Below are 19160 nucleotides of genomic sequence, written 5' to 3'. Positions count from 1 at the left end.
CGCCCGCGCCGACCGGGGCGCGCGCGGCCGCGCCGGGCCCGTGCTGGCCGCGCGGTGGCCCGCCGCCGCTACGCGCCGGTGCCGCCGACATCTTCAGTACTTGTAGAGGAACCTGCGCGGCCTCCGTTGCCGCGCCCGCTGCGGCGCTTCGACCTTGCTGTGATCCTATTCGCGCGCTCCGCATGCCCTCTGCAATTTCTAATGCTTTTTGTAATGTGACGTCCGCCATTTTTGTCGTAAACAGCTTATCCCGCTCGGGCCCGTGCGCCATGCCGAGCACGAACCGATCCCGCAGCAGGTCACCGAATGAATCCGCGCTGAACTCGCAATGCGCGGCCAGGCCGCGCACGCGAGCTGCCCACTCCGCCATGGACTCGTTCGCATTTTGAACTGCACTGTGAAACTTGTACCGCTCCGCAAATCCACACTTTTTACTTGTACTTGCAAAATGTTCATCGAACAGTTTTACAACTTCCGCGTAACTTAACTTCGCGACTATTTTCGGTAAAGCGAGATCCCGCGCTAGTTTATATGTTGCTTCCGTTAAACAACTTAGCAAAATAGCGCGACGTTTTGCGCCGGATTTATCTCCAACCTCATCGAGTTCGTTCGCGAGGAACCATTGTTCCAACCTGTCCTTGTACACTGACCACTCATGCACTTCATGATTAAAAGTTGTAAGTGTGCCAACTGTTACTTTGGCCATTATTACACGCGTAACTGATAAATTTTCGTCGTCGCCACTGTTATTTCTCGAATAAGGGAGCCGAAAACGGAGACAAATTAAACACCGGCTGATCACATTGACAAATTATATTCGACTGCTTTCGGCGGGTACGCAGCGCGCCGTCATATCTTAGATTACCCACATAACACTTAGTAATAGGATCCGTCCGATCCGATTGTCCGTCTGTCCGTCTGTCTGTCTGTCTGTCTGTTGCTACGACTTTTTAAAAACTCCGTTTTCTGAGACCCGAGACAATTTAACATGGTATCGGCTCATGTTATTTAAAAACGATTCCGTTGCTTTTAAACGAGCAATTAAGTAAAAAAAGCTATTACCAATGTTCTGTCGATTTCCGTCCCCGTACTATACCTATACCTACCTAGATGTATAGCCTCTCGTTAGTTACAATAAATAATGTTTAGAAACCAGACGCGTTTGCTTTGAGATTCACCTGCAATGGAAATTGAACCTTATTCCGTAAAGAACATGGTCCTTCGAACCGGATGCTTGAACAGTGACACGTAAAAATAATTGGTTCAATAGAAAATTGGTGTAATTTCGGTGAATTAACGTTAAATACATATCAAAATGTGGTTAATTAGTTGGACAAATATGTAACAAAAGTGAATTAAGCCAAAAGCACTTTAAGGATTCAGACAATTCAGTGTTTTTACAAAAATAGTTTTGCAAATTAATTACGTGTGATAATTGGACAAAAGGACAAGGTGTATCGTGGATATAACGTTTTGTGTTGTTAACTACAAATAAGACAGTACTTTGCCGTGTATTACAATAGTGAGTCGCCGTGATTTCGGTAATTTGTTGGACAAATATGTAACAAAAGTGAATTAAGCCAAAAGCACTTTAAGGATTCAGACAATTCAGTGTTTTTACAAAAATAGTTTTGCAAATTAATTACGTGTGATAATTGGACAAAAGGACAAGGTGTATCGTGGATATAACGTTTTGTGTTGTTAACTACAAATAAGACAGTACTTTGCCGTGTATTACAATAGTGAGTCGCCGTGATTTCGGTAATTTGTTGGACAATTTCGTGTGGCGCTCGCTTACCCTACACATAAAAAGTTAACAAAGGAGTGGAACTTTCCTACAGTGGTTACGTACTTTTATTGCTGTGTTTTTGACTATATGTGATAGACTATTGATTTATTAGTTGTGATAGACTTATTCTACAATGGATAAGATTGAAAAACATATAGTTATTCAAGCAGATACGCTAGAAAAGGTGAAAAAGGCATACGTTAACTACAAGAAATCTCCTAAGGAAAGATTAACGGCTGGTTATGTGAAGGGAAGAATAGATACACTGGAATTGTACTGGAAAGAGTTTCAAGTCGTACATGAAAAGTTAATTTGTCGGTTCCTATGGAACAGCGTCAAGCTACATATTATTTCGCCGACAACACGTTTGAGGCATTTGAAGAAGAGTATTACACATACAAAGGCGAAATGATGTCTAAGTTAGAAAGTATGGTTCCGACAAAAAGTGAGTCTAAACAAACACTTACACTTACACCTAGTACATCGAATAGTAGTGAAGTAAAATTGCCACGAATTTCGCTTCCTACGTTTAATGGCAATTACACTGAATGGCAGTCTTTCCATGACTTATTTATGGCATTAGTGCACAACAATGAATCCTTGCAAGATGTTCAAAAGCTACATTATCTAAAGAGCAGTTTAGCTGGAGAAGCGGAGGTATTATTACGACAATTTTCAATAACCGCTGAAAATTATAAAGAAGCTTGGTCAGTACTGAAGAAACGTTATGCCAATAAGAGATACATAGCTAACTGTGTTTTTAAGAAATTCTTTTCACAAAAAACGATAACGCACGAATCGGCTACAGCTTTAAGACAATTGTTGGACACTTCGGTGGAATGTATGAGTGCACTGAAACATCTGGGCTTACCTACGAATAATTGGGACGCAATTATTAACTATTCCATAGTGTCAAAATTAGACTCGAGCACTCACAAGGAATGGGAAGAGTTAATAAGCAGAGATGAGACGGACGACTTACCTAGTTTTGATAAATTAAAATCGTTCCTGGAAAATAGGTTCCGTACTCTGGAGATGGTTGAGCCTGCAAGTAAAGTATATAAACCTGTGAAAACAAAGATGTTCCATGTAACTGCAACGAGCGAAGTGAAGTGCACATTCTGTAACGAAGATCATTACATTTATCAATGTAAACAGTTTTCTAAGCAAACGATAGAAGACAGATACAGTTTCGTGCAGAAAAATAATCTCTGTTTTAATTGCCTAATACCGAACCACAGTGTATTTAAGTGTAAACAAAAGACAACTTGCCAGATTTGCAAAAGAAAGCATCATTCGTTACTGCACCGAGATAAACAAGCAAGTGAAGAATCGCATACGTCTGGAGAAACAAATAACAACAATGAAGAAAAGATACAAACCGTCGTCGTGGCGCACACGTCGACCACATCACAAGTTCTACAACCTGGTCAAGGCACCTTGTTGACGACAGCAATGGTGCATGTCACAGCGGAGTCGGGGCAGTCACACGTGCTTCGGGCTCTCGTAGACCAGGGATCAGAGGAGTCCTTCGTGACTGCAAGGGCGGTCGAGTTGCTGGGTTTGAAGAAAACCAAAATCAGCGGAGTGATCTCTGGTATTGAGGAGTGTGAGACGTCTTTCAAACATAGGGTAACGTTACGCATTCAATCAAGGTACGATATTTCCTATTGTATAAATGTTGATGCTTATGTATTGAAATCCGTAACCAGTCAGCTACCATCTAGGGAAATAAGAAGCCTTAATTGGCCACAAGTTAACGAATTAGATTTAGCTGATCCCACCTATGGCTCACCAAGGAGGATAGACATTCTTCTTGGTACGAGAGTTTACAGCGAAATCCTAGAAGCAGGTTTAATTAAAGGACCAGGAAATTTTATTGCTCAAAAAACACACCTGGGCTGGATTTTGTCAGGGGGTAAGAAAACTAATAAAGATACTAATGCATCATTTACTGTTTCACAGCACATTACAAGTCTACATGTTACAAGACAAATTGAAGAAGATAATAATCTCCTGAAAAGGTTTTGGGAGGTAGAGTCTGAATTATACAAGAAGCACAGCATGTGGACAAAAGAGGAAGATAAGTGCGAGGAAATATACCAACAAACAACAACAAGGGATGAGACAGGGAGGTACGTAGTACAGCTTCCTTTAAAAACAAATTTTGAAGACACTGTAAGGTCGTGTGGAAATACAAAGCGTCAGGCAGTAATGAGATTAGAGCAGCTGGAAAGGAAGTTTGCCCGAAACGAGCACCTGAAAGCAGAATACACCAGAGTTATACACGAGTACTTACAGTTAGGCCATATGAAGAAGGTCGACACAGAAGATGAAGGTAATGCAGTATATCTTGCGCATTGTGCTGTAATAAGAGAAGATATTATTTATCAGTTATCATCTTGCTTTGGCTCCCGCCAGCGTCGCTCGAACTGTAGTTAGTTATTTGTTGCTATGCAAGTGAAATGCATCGAATTCAGTAGTTGTGTTTATTAGTGTTGAACTTAAAACATACGGTTATGATGTTAGTGCTTGTGGAACTTATGTGTTTTAGATGCATCAGTTCGAGCAATTATGTACGTAAGTTTTAGGTTATGTATTTTGCTTATTTAAGTTAAAAACTGTTGTTTTTGGCGGGCGGTATGTTCTGTCGATTTCCGTCCCCGTACTATACCTATACCTACCTAGATGTATAGCCTCTCGTTAGTTACAATAAATAATGTTTAGAAACCAGACGCGTTTGCTTTGAGATTCACCTGCAATGGAAATTGAACCTTATTCCGTAAAGAACAACCAATTTTAAATTTTCAGTTTTCACCTCAACAATAAGTGTTTAATGGAAGGATTATAAGCACTCATCGCGTTATTTCGCAAAAACGTCAGTATAATCTACGGATCCGAAATGTCCATTTAGATTGTGGTGTGATAAAATATTTAACCCAGGATTGTACGCATTGGGCCATTCCGGTGGCTGTTGAAAACTAGAACCGTTTATATGAAATTAAAATTAAATATCAAAAAGATAAAACATTGTAAGCTTAAAGTAAAACAACTAAATTAATAAGTTAGCCATGAGAATGTATTCGTGATTCCTAGAGATGTAGGTACAAATATAGGTACACTTCAAATTATTAACTACTTAGCATTCAGTTTAAGTTATATTTTACGTTATCAATGTTCTTATGAGATGAAATGTCTTAAAACTTAAGATTTAAATGAAAGAGGCATGAGATGAAACATTATATTTTATGTGATGAATTAATATATTGTCTCCCCAAGAATAATCGGGAAAACATATTTCCACAAAAAAACTGTATTTTGTTCTGCTAATAAGTGTACACATTTGAAGCATTAGTAAGTCAATATTACTTTTTTTTTTTTGTATTTTTGGATACGTCATAACTTATGTAGTTGTAGATTTACTTTCTATTTTTCTTTACCTTTGAGGTTGTCTATTTTATATAAGCAGGAAATATTACTTATAAGTAAGCCATATCCAGCCGAGAGACATACTAATAATACGGGCTAGACTAGGGATGATGAATCACCTAATATGAAGCAAATTGTAATTTGTTAAATCAGGCGTTCCTTTGCGGTAATCGATATTAAGTAATTAGTGATATAAACGTGCTACCTTGTTAATTAGTGCTAACCCGTTAGATTTCCTTGCATATTTTTTATATAGAACTAATATTAACCACATTCCTTCCATATTTATTTGCTTAGGTATTTATTTTAACGGTGGGAGCATGGATACATTAAGTGCATGAAAAAAGAAATATAAAATATTGTGTCATATCGAGTTATTTTTCGCAGATAAGCAAAGCAATATTATTGTATTAATTAAGCAAATTGTGTTTACTCAACATACAACAGGCTAAACTTACGCAAATTCGAAATAAAAACGTTTTACATATTTTCTGTTTCCGATTGCGCGTACCACGTGTTTGTTCACAGCAGCCGCACTACCAATTCATTTGAATGAAAGGGTAAAAGATTTCGGAATCGTATTACAGTGGCCCGTTTCCGAGTATTTTGAGTTTCGAATCGTTTACAACCAGCGTTCTTTTGTTGGTCGACTGATCTCGTTTTGCGATTCAATTTGTAAAAAACTTGTACCTTTTGTCTCGATAATAAATCATTTTTTCTTAGAAAGTCGTAATGGTAGATTAAAGTAGGTACTTTTCATTCATTCAATTCGAAAAAAGTTAATGAAAATCTTATTCAATAACAATATAATTGTTCTCTCAAGTATTGAATTACATTTAATACTGTTTTTTTTTTCTCTTCTTGATAAAATAAAATGCCTTAGTAAAAATGATTAGTAAGATTATTAAAGACATAATTTTTTCACTGTGAGTCATTTCATGGTAATAACAAAATAAAATCAAAACTTTAACAAATGTTCAAATCAGAATCAGCCTCTAAAGCTTGCTACACCTAAAATGACTACAAAAATCAATACAATATACAAAAAGTAACCAAAGAACCCTTATAAATTAAACGTGTTGGAATGATATTATCCTATGAACTAATAAATTTGGATAATAAATTCCAGGAGTATCGCGTTTAGCTTGCAAATAAAGATAACAATGAATTAAAACGTTTACACAACAAAATCTTAACAATATAAACCAACCATGGACATAGACGTGAAGTGTATTGAAAAGTTAGAACTGACTGAAACCTAAAATTCAATATAAAATGATATATCGGGTGGAACAGAACGAAGGACTTTTACGCAAACGGGGTATTGTTTAGGCTACGTACTTTATTTTTCACTTATTAATCACGTTAATATTTCTAACCGTTTTTGAGATACAGTTTGTTAAACATTAGTACAAAAATCTGTATGTTTCAACCCTAGCAAGTAGATCCTATAGTATGGCATGACATGTGTCAATTTAAAATGTAAATAACTTTGTAGGGTTGTCACTGATATAAAAATATTTCATTTTATTGATTTTGTTTAACTTTTTAATCCAGCTTTACGATTATAATACTTAATTCGATTGTAGATCACTTAGATAACACTATCCTTTTAGCTTAGTCTCTAGAAATGTTCCACCCTGTATACATAATATTGTTAAGATTTTACTAGCAAGATTGCTAACATCATTCGGACCTCTTCAACTGCGAACTAGAAAAAAGCTGACGGACGACCCGAAAACAAAGGGTGTTCTTTCGTCTGCAGCCCCACTTCTTACACGGGTACGACAATAGCTTTGTTTCTGGCCCGTGTAATTATTAAAAGGAAAAACAACAGCCCTCGTGAATTAACCAAAAGAATGGTAACTATTGTTTACAAAGTTGCCGCTGTGCTCGTTGTTTTGTGCTTTACTTGATCGAGATTGCGATGTTTCAAAATTGCTTTGTTCGCTTAGGCTTTTTGTTTTTCATTGACCTGGAAAATTATTTGTTTATTATTGTTTTTTATTTGTAGGGTTTTAAGTGTATTTATTTGGAGGAAGTAATTTGACGAAGCCTGTTGCAGATTTTAACGCTGTTGTTTTGTGATGAAACTTGTAGCGGATATTATAATAATAATAAAAATATTTTATTCAGTAGCTTGAAAAGCAAATTACAGTAGCTGCACTGGTGTCTCTTTTTAAGTGAGAAGACACTTGTGCTAAGAGAACACCGCTCTTCCACGCGGTTAGTTTACAATAAGTATATTTTTTTTTACAAAAATTACAAAATATGACTTATTACAAAAAATTTACAAATGCTAGCATTAATATAACTATTAACTACTCCTTATATTATATTAATATAAATTTAATGTGGTATAGGGTACTTAATATAAAAGAGATGTGTGCGTGTGTGTGTGTGTGTTTGTGTATGTATATTGTGAGTTTATGTTCACCTAAACCCCTAGTGTCAATTTTATTCGATAGCGTGACGAACGATCGCGTTTGCCTTATGTCTGTTTTTGTATGGGATTAAGAAAAGCGCGTCAAGCGGGGCGTATTGGAAACTCAAAATCCCATACAAAATGACACTTAACGCAAACGCGTACGTCACGTCGTGCTATCGAATGAAATTTACACTAGGGGTACTGACGAAGCCTGCGTTGCGGATATGAAATAGGTAATGGTCCCTGAAAAATAAGTTTGTGTAATTACATGTATATGGCCATCGTAAATAAATATAAGAAACGCATTTACCGTACATATCCTCAGAAAAGTCTATATAAGTATTTGTCTATATAAGTTCTTTATAAGTATTTGTTAATGTTTAACACATAAAGTTTACAATTATTACATTTTATGTCTATATTGTCTATACTATAATATAATGATATTAACCTTAGGGATTTAAGTTTTAAGTATAATTTGCATGTAAAAAGTAAAATCACGGTATTTTGCCATGCGATAAATAAATACGGGAATTGCATATGCAATTGTTTAAATCATTACATATTTACATTTGAATTTCGACATGTCAGGGTGTGTCAACTGTCACTACGAAAAATATTTTGAGAATTATTATTTTCGATACGTTTTGAATCATTCTTTTACGTTAAATAATACAAATTTATATACAATAATACAAATTTATATACAAATTAACTGTGAATAAAAAGCCAGAAGCAGTGATATTAACAAAATTACCAGAAACAATGAACGTTTCCCCAGGCACCATTGAAAATAGCCAAGATGATACACTGCTGCCCTGCCCTATATGCTCCAAGCTATTCAAAAGACGTGGCCTGAACATACATATAGGTACTTAAGTCACACGCACAGACCTACATGAGCAACCAAGAGAATGAAAACCCTATTAGCAGTACTAGTACTTCATCAAACCAAAACAACAACAATCCAATAGATAACCTATTCAAAGAAGGTTTTGGTGCAAAAATGGTAAACAATGAAGGCGGCCAAGACTCTACATGGAGACTCCGCTGGAAGAAAAGTATAAAACTGACGGGAAAACAATACAACCTTCCACAAGGTAACGTCGGTCGTCATTTCATTGACCTCCTAGCTAACGAAATCAATAATCTAGTTAATGAATTACCGACGAATGGATTGTCTGAACGAGTATTCTTCTACTGCAGCACAATCCTCCAAAGGGATAGTTTAATAACTAAAGGTTCAGACATCAGAGATGTAACAAAAAGAATAGCCGCTATAAAAAACAACAAGATTGCGATCATATGTCACGCGTGTTTAACAGACTGATGCTACAAGGAAAAATAAGACAAGCGAACAGATTTATCACAGAACGTAATGGTGGTGGAATATTAAAGCCTGACGACAAAATTGGAGACAAAAATGTATTTCAGATCCTGGAAGAAAAACATCCAAACCAAGCAACACCGATTATATCAGATTTCGACCAAACAACACAACTTCCAAACCTTGTCGATGTTGACGTAACATCCAGCCATATTGAAAAAGTAGCAAGAAGCATCTCGGGAGGTGCAGGCCCAAGCGGGACCGATGCTGATCAGTGGAAAACGATGCTTTTAAGATTTGGCCCACACAGCTTCAAATTAAGAGAATCAATAGCAGCTTTAACAAGAAAACTAGCAAACGAAATAGTAGAATGGGATGCAATAAGGGCACTGCTAGCCAGAAGAGGCATCGCCCTTGACAAATCACCTGGTGTCCGCCCAATTGGTATAGGGGAGGTACTTCAACGTGTCATAGCAAAAGCTATGGCTCTGACGACTGGCACTGACGTACAAGAAGCATGCGGAGCAAACCAACTATGTAATGGAATAAAAGCCGGTATAGAAGGTGCAGCACACGCAATGTCAGAAAGCTTCCACGAAGAAAACACCGAAGGTATACTACTCGTTGACGCTACCAATGCATTTAATGCCCTCAATCGTCCATTAGCACTATGGAATACCAGACTTCTATGGCCCAGATGCTCGAGATTCCTCTTTAATACCTATAGAGGACACGCAGTGATATCGTTTAGAAATACCAATAAATACATATTAAGTAAAGAAGGAACGACCCAAGGAGATCCACTGGCAATGCAAATGTACGCGATTGGAATATTACCACTAATAAAAACATGCAAAAACAAGAATAAATACATTCAGAACTGGTATGCGGATGACTCTGCATGCTTAGGCAAATTTGATGAATTACTAAAATGGTTTAACCTGCTAATGAAAGAAGGACCCAGATATGGCTACTACCCTGAGCCAATAAAGAGCTATCTAATAGTCAAAGAAGGCCTTACAGATATTGCCAAACAAAAATTCGATAAATTAGGAATCAAAATTGTAAAAGCACAACGATTTTTAGGAAGTTTTATTGGAGACATAAGCGATAAAACCGACTATGTGGGTCAAACAGATCACTGTGTTATGTCTTTCCTGTAGACATACACAAGAGTTAAGGGCTATAAAGGTTAATTTTCTTATTTAACCCTTATCCACGTGAAAAGGTCCTCCTTTTATTTAGAGAACTATGATAAAATCATTGCTTACATGCCCACAAGCTGTTAACTATTGCCCACAGGAGAGAAAAATGTACTGTTCGCGATAACACACTAGTTTTCTCTCCTGTGGGCAATAGTTAACAGCTTGTGGGCATGTAAGTAATGATTTTATCATAGTTCTCTAAATAAAAGGAGGACCTTTTCAAGTGGATAAGGGTTAAATAAGAAAATTAACCTTTATAGCCCTTAACTCTTGTGTATGTCTACAGGAAAGACATAACACAGTGATCTGTTTGACCCATATATACGACAAAAAACAAAAAATTGGATTGATTGCATCTTTAGAATAACAAAAGCCTGTGAAAAATATCCTCAAGCTGTACATACCGCATTTACTAAATCACTACAATGTGAGTGGCAATACCTACAAAGAGTGACTACTGGAACAGTCAAAGACTACAATGACCTAAAGAACGCAATCAAGACTCATTTAACACCCTCCATACTAGGCAGAGAAATAACATCTATAGAACATGAACTCTTTGCTCTTCCAGCGAGGCTCGGAGGCCTTGCAATTAATGATCCTACAAAGCAAGCTAAAACCTCACATGCAATATCATTAAATGCCAACAAAATACTAATAGATGCAATTCGAACCGGCGAAGAAATTAACATAGAAGACCATCAAAAACATGTATATGAAACTTTAAAAGAAGAAAGAAAAAAAGCGACAAAATAACGAACAACATGAATTAGAATCAATCATGGATAAGCTAACAATAAAAACAAAGAATTGCGTCCAAAGGGTAATTAACAAAAAATCATCACAGTGGCTAACAGTACTACCGACCAAAGCTGATGATACCGACCTAATAGCAACGCAGTTTCGTGACGGCCTTGCGATCAGATACGGGCATGAACCTTCTAGCCTGCCACTAACCTGCGATGGCTGTGGCGAAAATAACTTCAACCTAAACCATGCACTTAATTGCAAGAAGGGAGGGCTCATAAAAAGAGGCCACGACCAACACGGAGACGATATCAAAAGTTGGGCTGAACCAGCATGGGGTTCAGCTACTACTGAGCCAATAATGCGAGCCGCAACCTTAGATCAACCAGGGCTAATAAGCGACTTACTACTGGAAAGTGTATGGGAGCCAGCGGGGAAGGCGTTCTTTGACGTTCTCATTGTAAATGCCGACGCCGCCTCGTATGGTCTACTCACATGGCCCACGATTGCCCAAATACACGCTCGCGAAAAACATCGCAAATACGACCTGGCTGCAGAAGATCTCAGAGCCTCATTCACTCCTCTTGTGGTCTCCTGTGATGGCGCTCTCGGAACGGAATATGAATCCTTCATAAAAATAACATCACTTAAGCTCCATGAAAAATGGTCCAAACCATACTCACAAATAATCAACTGGATCAAAGTCAAAATACAAAAATCAATCATCAGAGCTGTCTCTCTAAGAATTAGAGGAACGAGAAGAAGGATAGAAATATTTGGATCTGAAGACGGCTGTGGAATACCCATCCTAGAAGATTAGATTTCTCTTCTTTCTACCGCACAACTGTATTGAAAATAAGCTTAAAATTGTATCATTTAACGTAATAAATGTGTTATCACATATTACATATTTACACACTACACTATATAGGGACTTAATACAATATTTTCGAATAAGAACTTAAATAATTTTCGCAATTCCAGTTTCACGTTCAATAAATCCCATTGTTTTTGCGTTGCTTACGCTTCCCAATCGTCTCGTTAAGCGTCCGATTTATTTTCCGAGACAACTTCTTCATAATAATATAAAATGAACGATATCGTGCATAAATCAGTGACGCAAATGAGAGGAGAAACGAAAAATCACCATTAAGCCAGTCATTTGGAAGATCAAGACTGGGAGTTGATTCATGAATACCATTTTTTCATACAACGTCGCATTAAGGGATTTTAAAATTTCATTTTGTACGTCGGATCAGTGCTCTGTGAGTTCAAATTAAGTTTCTGGGTCAAAGTGAGAAGTTATGAGTTGCTTGCAAATTGATATTTCCTTTTTAAGTTTTAAGTCGCCTTTCGAGGTGGCCAAGCCAGCGGAGACGATGCGCTTTGGTCTCACCTATTATATTCGGCTCGGCTATCAAATGTTCTATTTCGGCATTCTTTCGGATCCTCCAACTACCATCGTCTCGTTTGACGGGTTCCAGAACCTTCAGAAGGATGGGTGAAGATCGGGCAGGCAAAAGGGCCTAATTGGGTCGACCAACTGGACGCCGTCCTGTTGGTCATCCTAAATACCGTTGGGCAGATAGAGTGGAGGTAGATCTCTGTGAGCTCGGCGTCGGCGAAAGCTGGCGGGATACCGCTCTGGACCGATCAAAGTGGCGTGCTCTTGTGTTGGAGGCCAAGACTCATTTTGGGTCACCACGCCGACCAAGTAAGTAAGTTTTTAAGTCGCAAACATTTTTGTACAAGTCATACCTATGTGAGTACATAATACGAGTACTAAGTACCCAAATAAACCTGTTTGAAAGTCAACTGACTTTTGTGAGTGGATTATCAAGCTATTTATTATTTTCTTATATTAGGATCTTTTAACCAGTAAGTACCTTACTTAAAACTAACACACTCGTAACTTTACCGTTACCGAAGACAAGAGATATGTAACACAAACTAGTTTTGTCTAGAAAAATAAAGTAGTGAAAACGTACTTAAGCTGGATAAAAAATATTAAATTGTGCGTTATTTAAAAACTGTTTTAAACATTGACACACACCTATTATTAAAAATAATGTTAAACTTGATTTTAACTACAGTTGGACGATTGTTTATTTAAATATTAGAGCGGAACAAAGAAGATTCTTACGACACCTTTATTAAAGAAACTGTTCTAGCATCAGGGCCATCTTAAAACATATATATATATATATAGGTAGGTAATCTACAGACATAGGTATAATAAAAAACCTGAGATAGTAAATTAATTGAAAAAAACCGGTCAAGTGCGAGTCAGACTCGCGTTCCAAGGGTTCCGTACATTGCCCAATCAAAAACCAAGTAGGTAATTAAGTCCGACTCACGCTTGTCTGCACATTTCTAATAAGTTTTCCTGTCATCTATAGGTAAAGAACTATTTTATGTATTTTTATCAAAATGTTAGACCCAGTAGGTTTGGAGATAAAGGGAGGGGGGTCCGACAGACAGACGCACGAGTGATCCTATAAGGGTTCCGTTTTTTCCTTTTGAGGTACGGAACCCTAAAAATAAATGTAAATGCTACATAAAAAAGAAATAGAAATACAAAAGCTGCTGCTTTTGTATTTTGCGAAGTGCATTTCTATTATATCTTAAAAATTAGAATACTTACAAAAGAAACTACTTAAATCGTAAGACAATTTACACAGTCATATTAACACAAACACCTTACAGACAGTGCATCGAACTTGTAAAGGTAAAACGTAATTTCTTTTCTAATTGAGAAAGTTTCAAGTTCCCTTTTTTATTGTCTATGCCGGGTGGCCATTGTTCAACGTGGAGTAAATTTTAGCATTCTCCATCTCGACAATTATAAAAGTTTTAATTGCTCGCACTTTTGTAATTACGAAAAATACAGTCTCATGGGCAAAGGAAATATTAACGAAGTTAAAAACCGGTCAAGTGTGGGTTAAAGCAAACGAAAAGGCTTATTTTTTTATTAAACTTTTGATACGGAACGTGTTTTTTCCCCCTGTGATTCGGGCAGCGATGTTCATCTGAGTATAAACAGAGCAGACAAAAGTTTATTCAAAGTTTTTAAACTAAATATTTTTCTAATGTAATTAAATTGGGAAGTACCTGTAATATAGATGAACAATCGGCATCCATCGTATAAAAAAGGCACGACACGAAAATAAGAAGAATGAACAATTAATATTCCAACTCATGATCGAAGCCCTTTTTGAGTCGCAAAAGTCTTATATTAGCATGGCCCGACATGGCTCTTGACCGGTTTTTATTTGTTGTTACATTCAATGATATCTGAAAAAAATGATTTAACACTTACGGAACTCCAAAAACCTTAGGTATAGCGATCGATTTTCGCAATGGGTGGAAAGTTCTACAATCGGTCCAGAAAATAAAGTGCTAAATCAGTGCAAAAGTAATATGGAGTTATATTGAAATAAGGGCCTGACTTTTTTATCGACTGCCCGAAGGGTCCCAATAAATAGGCACACAGATTTATGGGCTCCTAATTTTAATTTTCTTATGCTACGTAGGCTTGTCCCTTATGAAGTTGGAAGGTAATGAGAATATTGCCTCGGTATTTTATTAATGTATTAAGTAATTGACTTGAGAATTAAAAAAAAGTAGGATCGTTTAGAATCTAATTAGCAATATCTAAGACTATCTCTCTGCCTACCTCTCCTAGGCCTCCTTGTAAACCCACTATTGACAAATAAATGTGGCTTTCCAATAGAGAAGGGTCCGTATGCTTCATGAGCAATCATCATCATCATCATCTCAGCCATAAGACGTCCACTGCTGAACATAGGCCTCCCCCTTGGACCTCCATAAGTGCCGGTTGGAAGCGACCCGCATCCAGCGTCTTCCGGCGACCTTAACAAGATCGTCTGTCATGAGCAATAAGGACTTTTTATCAGAATTTCTGTTGGAATTTCAGGTATACCAAGTTTTCTAAGGCGAAAAAATGGTCTATTTAGATTTCGTTTATGGGAAACCTCAAGTAGGTACACGAAGCAACTTCCTAATAAATAGCTAAACTGAGTATAAGAACTTTGAATGGCAGAGTTTAAATTCACTGCAGTATATCCATAGCTATCGTCTCAAGAGTAATGCACTTCAATATCTGCTGGAATGGACTCAGCGCATTGTCTACGTGCTACCAATCCTGAGAGGACGCACGCTGGAAGCCGCGTGAATTTCAATAACCTACATCAGACACATTTAATTCCTGTATAAATCTGAGGCAATGCCTTGGAACCATTTGAATACTAAGAAGCAAAAATTTTTTATATTTGATGTGTATCGCTTTGCTATTTCGGCAGCAGATTGTATATTGACCACAGGTAGATGTAAGTGCTCAAGAAAATATTTTTCTTTAAATTAATTCTGTAATATATTTAGTATAAGCGGTGGTGGCCGAGTGGACATGACGTCCGACTTTCAATCCGGAGGTCGCGGGTTCAAAGCCTGGCTCGTACAAGTGAGTTTTTCGGAACTTATGTACGAAATATCATTTAATATTTACCACTCGTTTTTCGGTGAAGGAAAAGATCATGAGGAAACCTGCGAAGAATACATCTGCGAATAAATTCAAAGCTGTATGTGAAGTCTCCAATCCGCATTGGGCGCTAGCGTGGAGACTATAGCCAAAGCCCTCTCGCGCATGAGAGGAGGCCTGTGCCCAGCAGTGGGACGTATAAAAGCTGAATTATTATTATATACCTATCAGTGACTAGGCTCGAATACGCCAGCACCTACTGCTTATTTCCCACACACCACACACAACACATAAAGAAAATACGAAGTAAAAACTATACCGAAGCAAAGCAAGTTCATAAATCCAGAGCAAACCGAGGCACTATCACAGTGACAGATTTAAACCCCCCGTAGATAACGAGGCGGCATTGTAGGTGGAAAGGTTGGCACTTTTGTCCTTACAAATTATGGTGCACTTACATCGCAACGCTATGTAAATCAACGGAAGAGGAATGTCCTGGGTAAACGTGGTTTATGCACAGTTTAACACGTTTTAATGTGAGTATTTAGAGGTACCTTAACTAGTATTATACTCATTCTATAATAATTGTATAGGAGTGATCACTCTGAAGATACTTACCTATTTATACACTCTTAAGATGATAGTGTCATTCACGATGACGCACAGATTCTTCAAATCTAAACTTTAATAGCATGACAATACGAACCAAAGCACGCATTCGCATATCTTCGTGATTAAACCGATATAGGTTAGGTATACAGACGCTTCATTGAAAGTTCCTTAATAATTGTAACAACGTAATATTGGAGTAGTATTCACGCTACGCTGGAACAAATGCAATAATATAAAATACAAACATTCCTCATATTTTGGTAGAGAACTCAAAATTCCAGTTGCATCTTAAAGGAACGCATTTAGGTACATTTGGACACTATTTTTTGGGAAAGCAACTGCCATCTGACCTACTAATCATCAATGTTTACTAAATCTCCAAACTAACTTAGAGATAAAACCTAAATGCTAGACTTAAAGTCATTTACAATAATATAGGTACTAAAAGCCGTCATTTATTTTGTATATTAAAGCAGAAAACACTTTTATTTTATTTGCAGGAAGTAAAAAGCTCGACGACGACGATCTTTGTAATTTATACTGAAATATATTCGCGCAGTATCAATTCCTGTTTTTTTTTTTATAGACACGTTCTGAGTCACAGCTTAGATTGACAGCGATTTATATACTTAATTCCTGTGATAAATGTAAGGATACTAAATAAATAATTGAACCACTAGAGGTGTATAGTCCGAAATTATTAGATATTTAGACTAAAAAGCGCTTCAACTCACCCTGGAGCTTAGTTATGCGACCTGGAGGGCGATTCGAATCTTATAATAGTTATAATCTGGTTATGAAACGGTTGTATGTATATATGATCTGTTAGCTATCAACAGTGTTATTTCTGGTAGAAACATTCTTTGTGACAGCTGACCGATCATATCCATAATCATTTCATAACAAGAATTTACTATCTGAATAGGCCTCCTGCTATCCCACAGATAAAGCAATCGACATATGTGAAGAAGTAAAGAAAAATAATTAAAAAAGTGCGTGATCCAATAAATTTGGAAGTACGGAATATCTTTTTCACCACACTAGCTCGGAAAGGCTTACTTTTCACTTCAAAAACTGATAGTAAAGTTGCATTTTATTCACATGTGAGGCAAAGTAATCAAATGCAAATTTTTAGTTGTTTTCTTATGTTTGCTGGTAAAATTGACTTTTAAATGATGATTTTGGATGATAAATATTTAATAACATTCATTTGGATTTGATTTGGTTTGATTTTGTTTCATAATATTTGCTTCGGGTTGGTGTGGTGAAAATTTTTGTGTTTCACTCGGGGGAAAATTTTGTTTAACCGTCGTGCTTTGAAACCCTCGCAACGCTCAAGATTCCATTTTTCGAACCACTCGCTACGCTCTTGGTTCAATTTTGGAATCTTTCGCTTGCTTGGGTATCAATATTAGCACGAGCGGTTAAACAACAACTTTGCCCCCTTGTAAAACAAATAACTACTTCCCAATCACCATCTTCTTCTTAACCAGCTGTGCGTGGCGCGGCTTACGAATTGCGTAAAAAGAAAGCCGACGAATAAAGGAGAACAATAATAATTTTAATCAAAAACAATGAGATTGCGCTCGACGCAAATTGCTCTTCTTCTGCCATTAACATGATGATGGAGCGTTGTGACGCCTGCCGGGAGGTGTTTGGAATTCTGTTACACTGAAGCGTAAGGTTTTAAGCGGATATTTAAATAGGGAAGGTCAATAGGGAGGCTAGGCTTGATACAAGAGTACGATTTCAGCTTTAACTGACTATAAGCTTGAATTCCGAAATATGACTTCGAAAACTATTTTTGATGTATGTCGTAATAATGGTTGGTAATTACTCGCCTGATATACCGACCAATGAACACTAATTACGTTCAGATTAATCTATAGTAAGACGATTACTGACTTAAGTAGCTTGGCTATAGTTTGCAGAATACGTAGGATTACTAATATAAATAATTTATTTGTTCATCGATAAGCGGTGGTAGCCGAGTGGATATGACGTCCGACTTTCAATCCGGAGGTCGCGGGTTCAAATCCTGGCTCGTACCAATGAGTTTTTCGGAACTTATGTACGAAATATCATTTGATATTTACCACTAGCTTTTCGGTGAAGGAAAACATCGTGAGGAAACTTGCATACATCTGCGAAGACTTTCAAAGGTGTATGTGAAGTCCCCAATCCGCATTGGGCTAGCGTGGGGACTATAGCCCAAGCCCTCTCGCGCATGAGAGGAGGCCTGTGCCCAGCAGTGGGACGTATATAGGCTGAAATGATGATGATGATGATTTGTTCATCAAACTTTGGTTTACATGAGCAAATACTTGAAGAGAGTATTATCATATCTTATCTACCCTGTTTTGTACGCAAAGGAGACCGTTAATTTTGCTAGGCATTTTGGCCCAAAACAACGGACCACTTAATTATTAAGACTAGGGTGGAGAACCCATGCGAAATCGCCTTTTCATACAAAGGTAGTCCTCATTTTCGTCTCAGATTTATTTTTTGTATATATGTCGTAGGCCGATCGTAAGATCAGGCAGATCGTAATGTTCCTGTGTAATGTTTTGACGATAGTCACATTAAACCAATACATAGGTAGGATAGGTTCGTTAGGTTGCTTCAGATGCCCGAAGGGCAAACTGCCCAGAAATAGGAGCCCCGCGTAGCGGGGCTCCGTCGACTCAGGGAACGAGTCAAAGGTTTTCACGTTTCACGATATGCCTAGGAATTTCACGATATGCCTGATCTTACGATCGGCCGCCGACATATATATCAGGAACAACTATGCCCCTATGTTTTTTTTTCGAATTGTTAAAAATTATTATAAGAGTTAGAAGCATTTCAAAATTTGTATGAATAATGTTTTTTGCTCCAAAGTTTTACAATAATCAAAAAACCGGGCAAGTGCGAGTCGGACTCGCGCACGAAGGGGTCCGTACCATAATGCAAAAAAAAAAAACAAAAAAAAAGCAAAAAAAAACGGTCACCCATCCAAATACTGACCACTCCCGACGTTGCTTAACTTTGGTCAAAAATCACGTTTGTTGTATGGGAGCCCCATTTAAATCTTTATTTTATTCTGTTTTTAGTATTTGTTGTTATAGCGGCAACAGAAATACATC

This window comes from Cydia splendana, chromosome 12 (assembly GCF_910591565.1).
Source record: "Cydia splendana chromosome 12, ilCydSple1.2, whole genome shotgun sequence".
NCBI classification, from domain to species: Eukaryota; Metazoa; Arthropoda; class Insecta; order Lepidoptera; family Tortricidae; genus Cydia; species Cydia splendana.
This window is presented reverse-complemented; position numbering follows the sequence as displayed.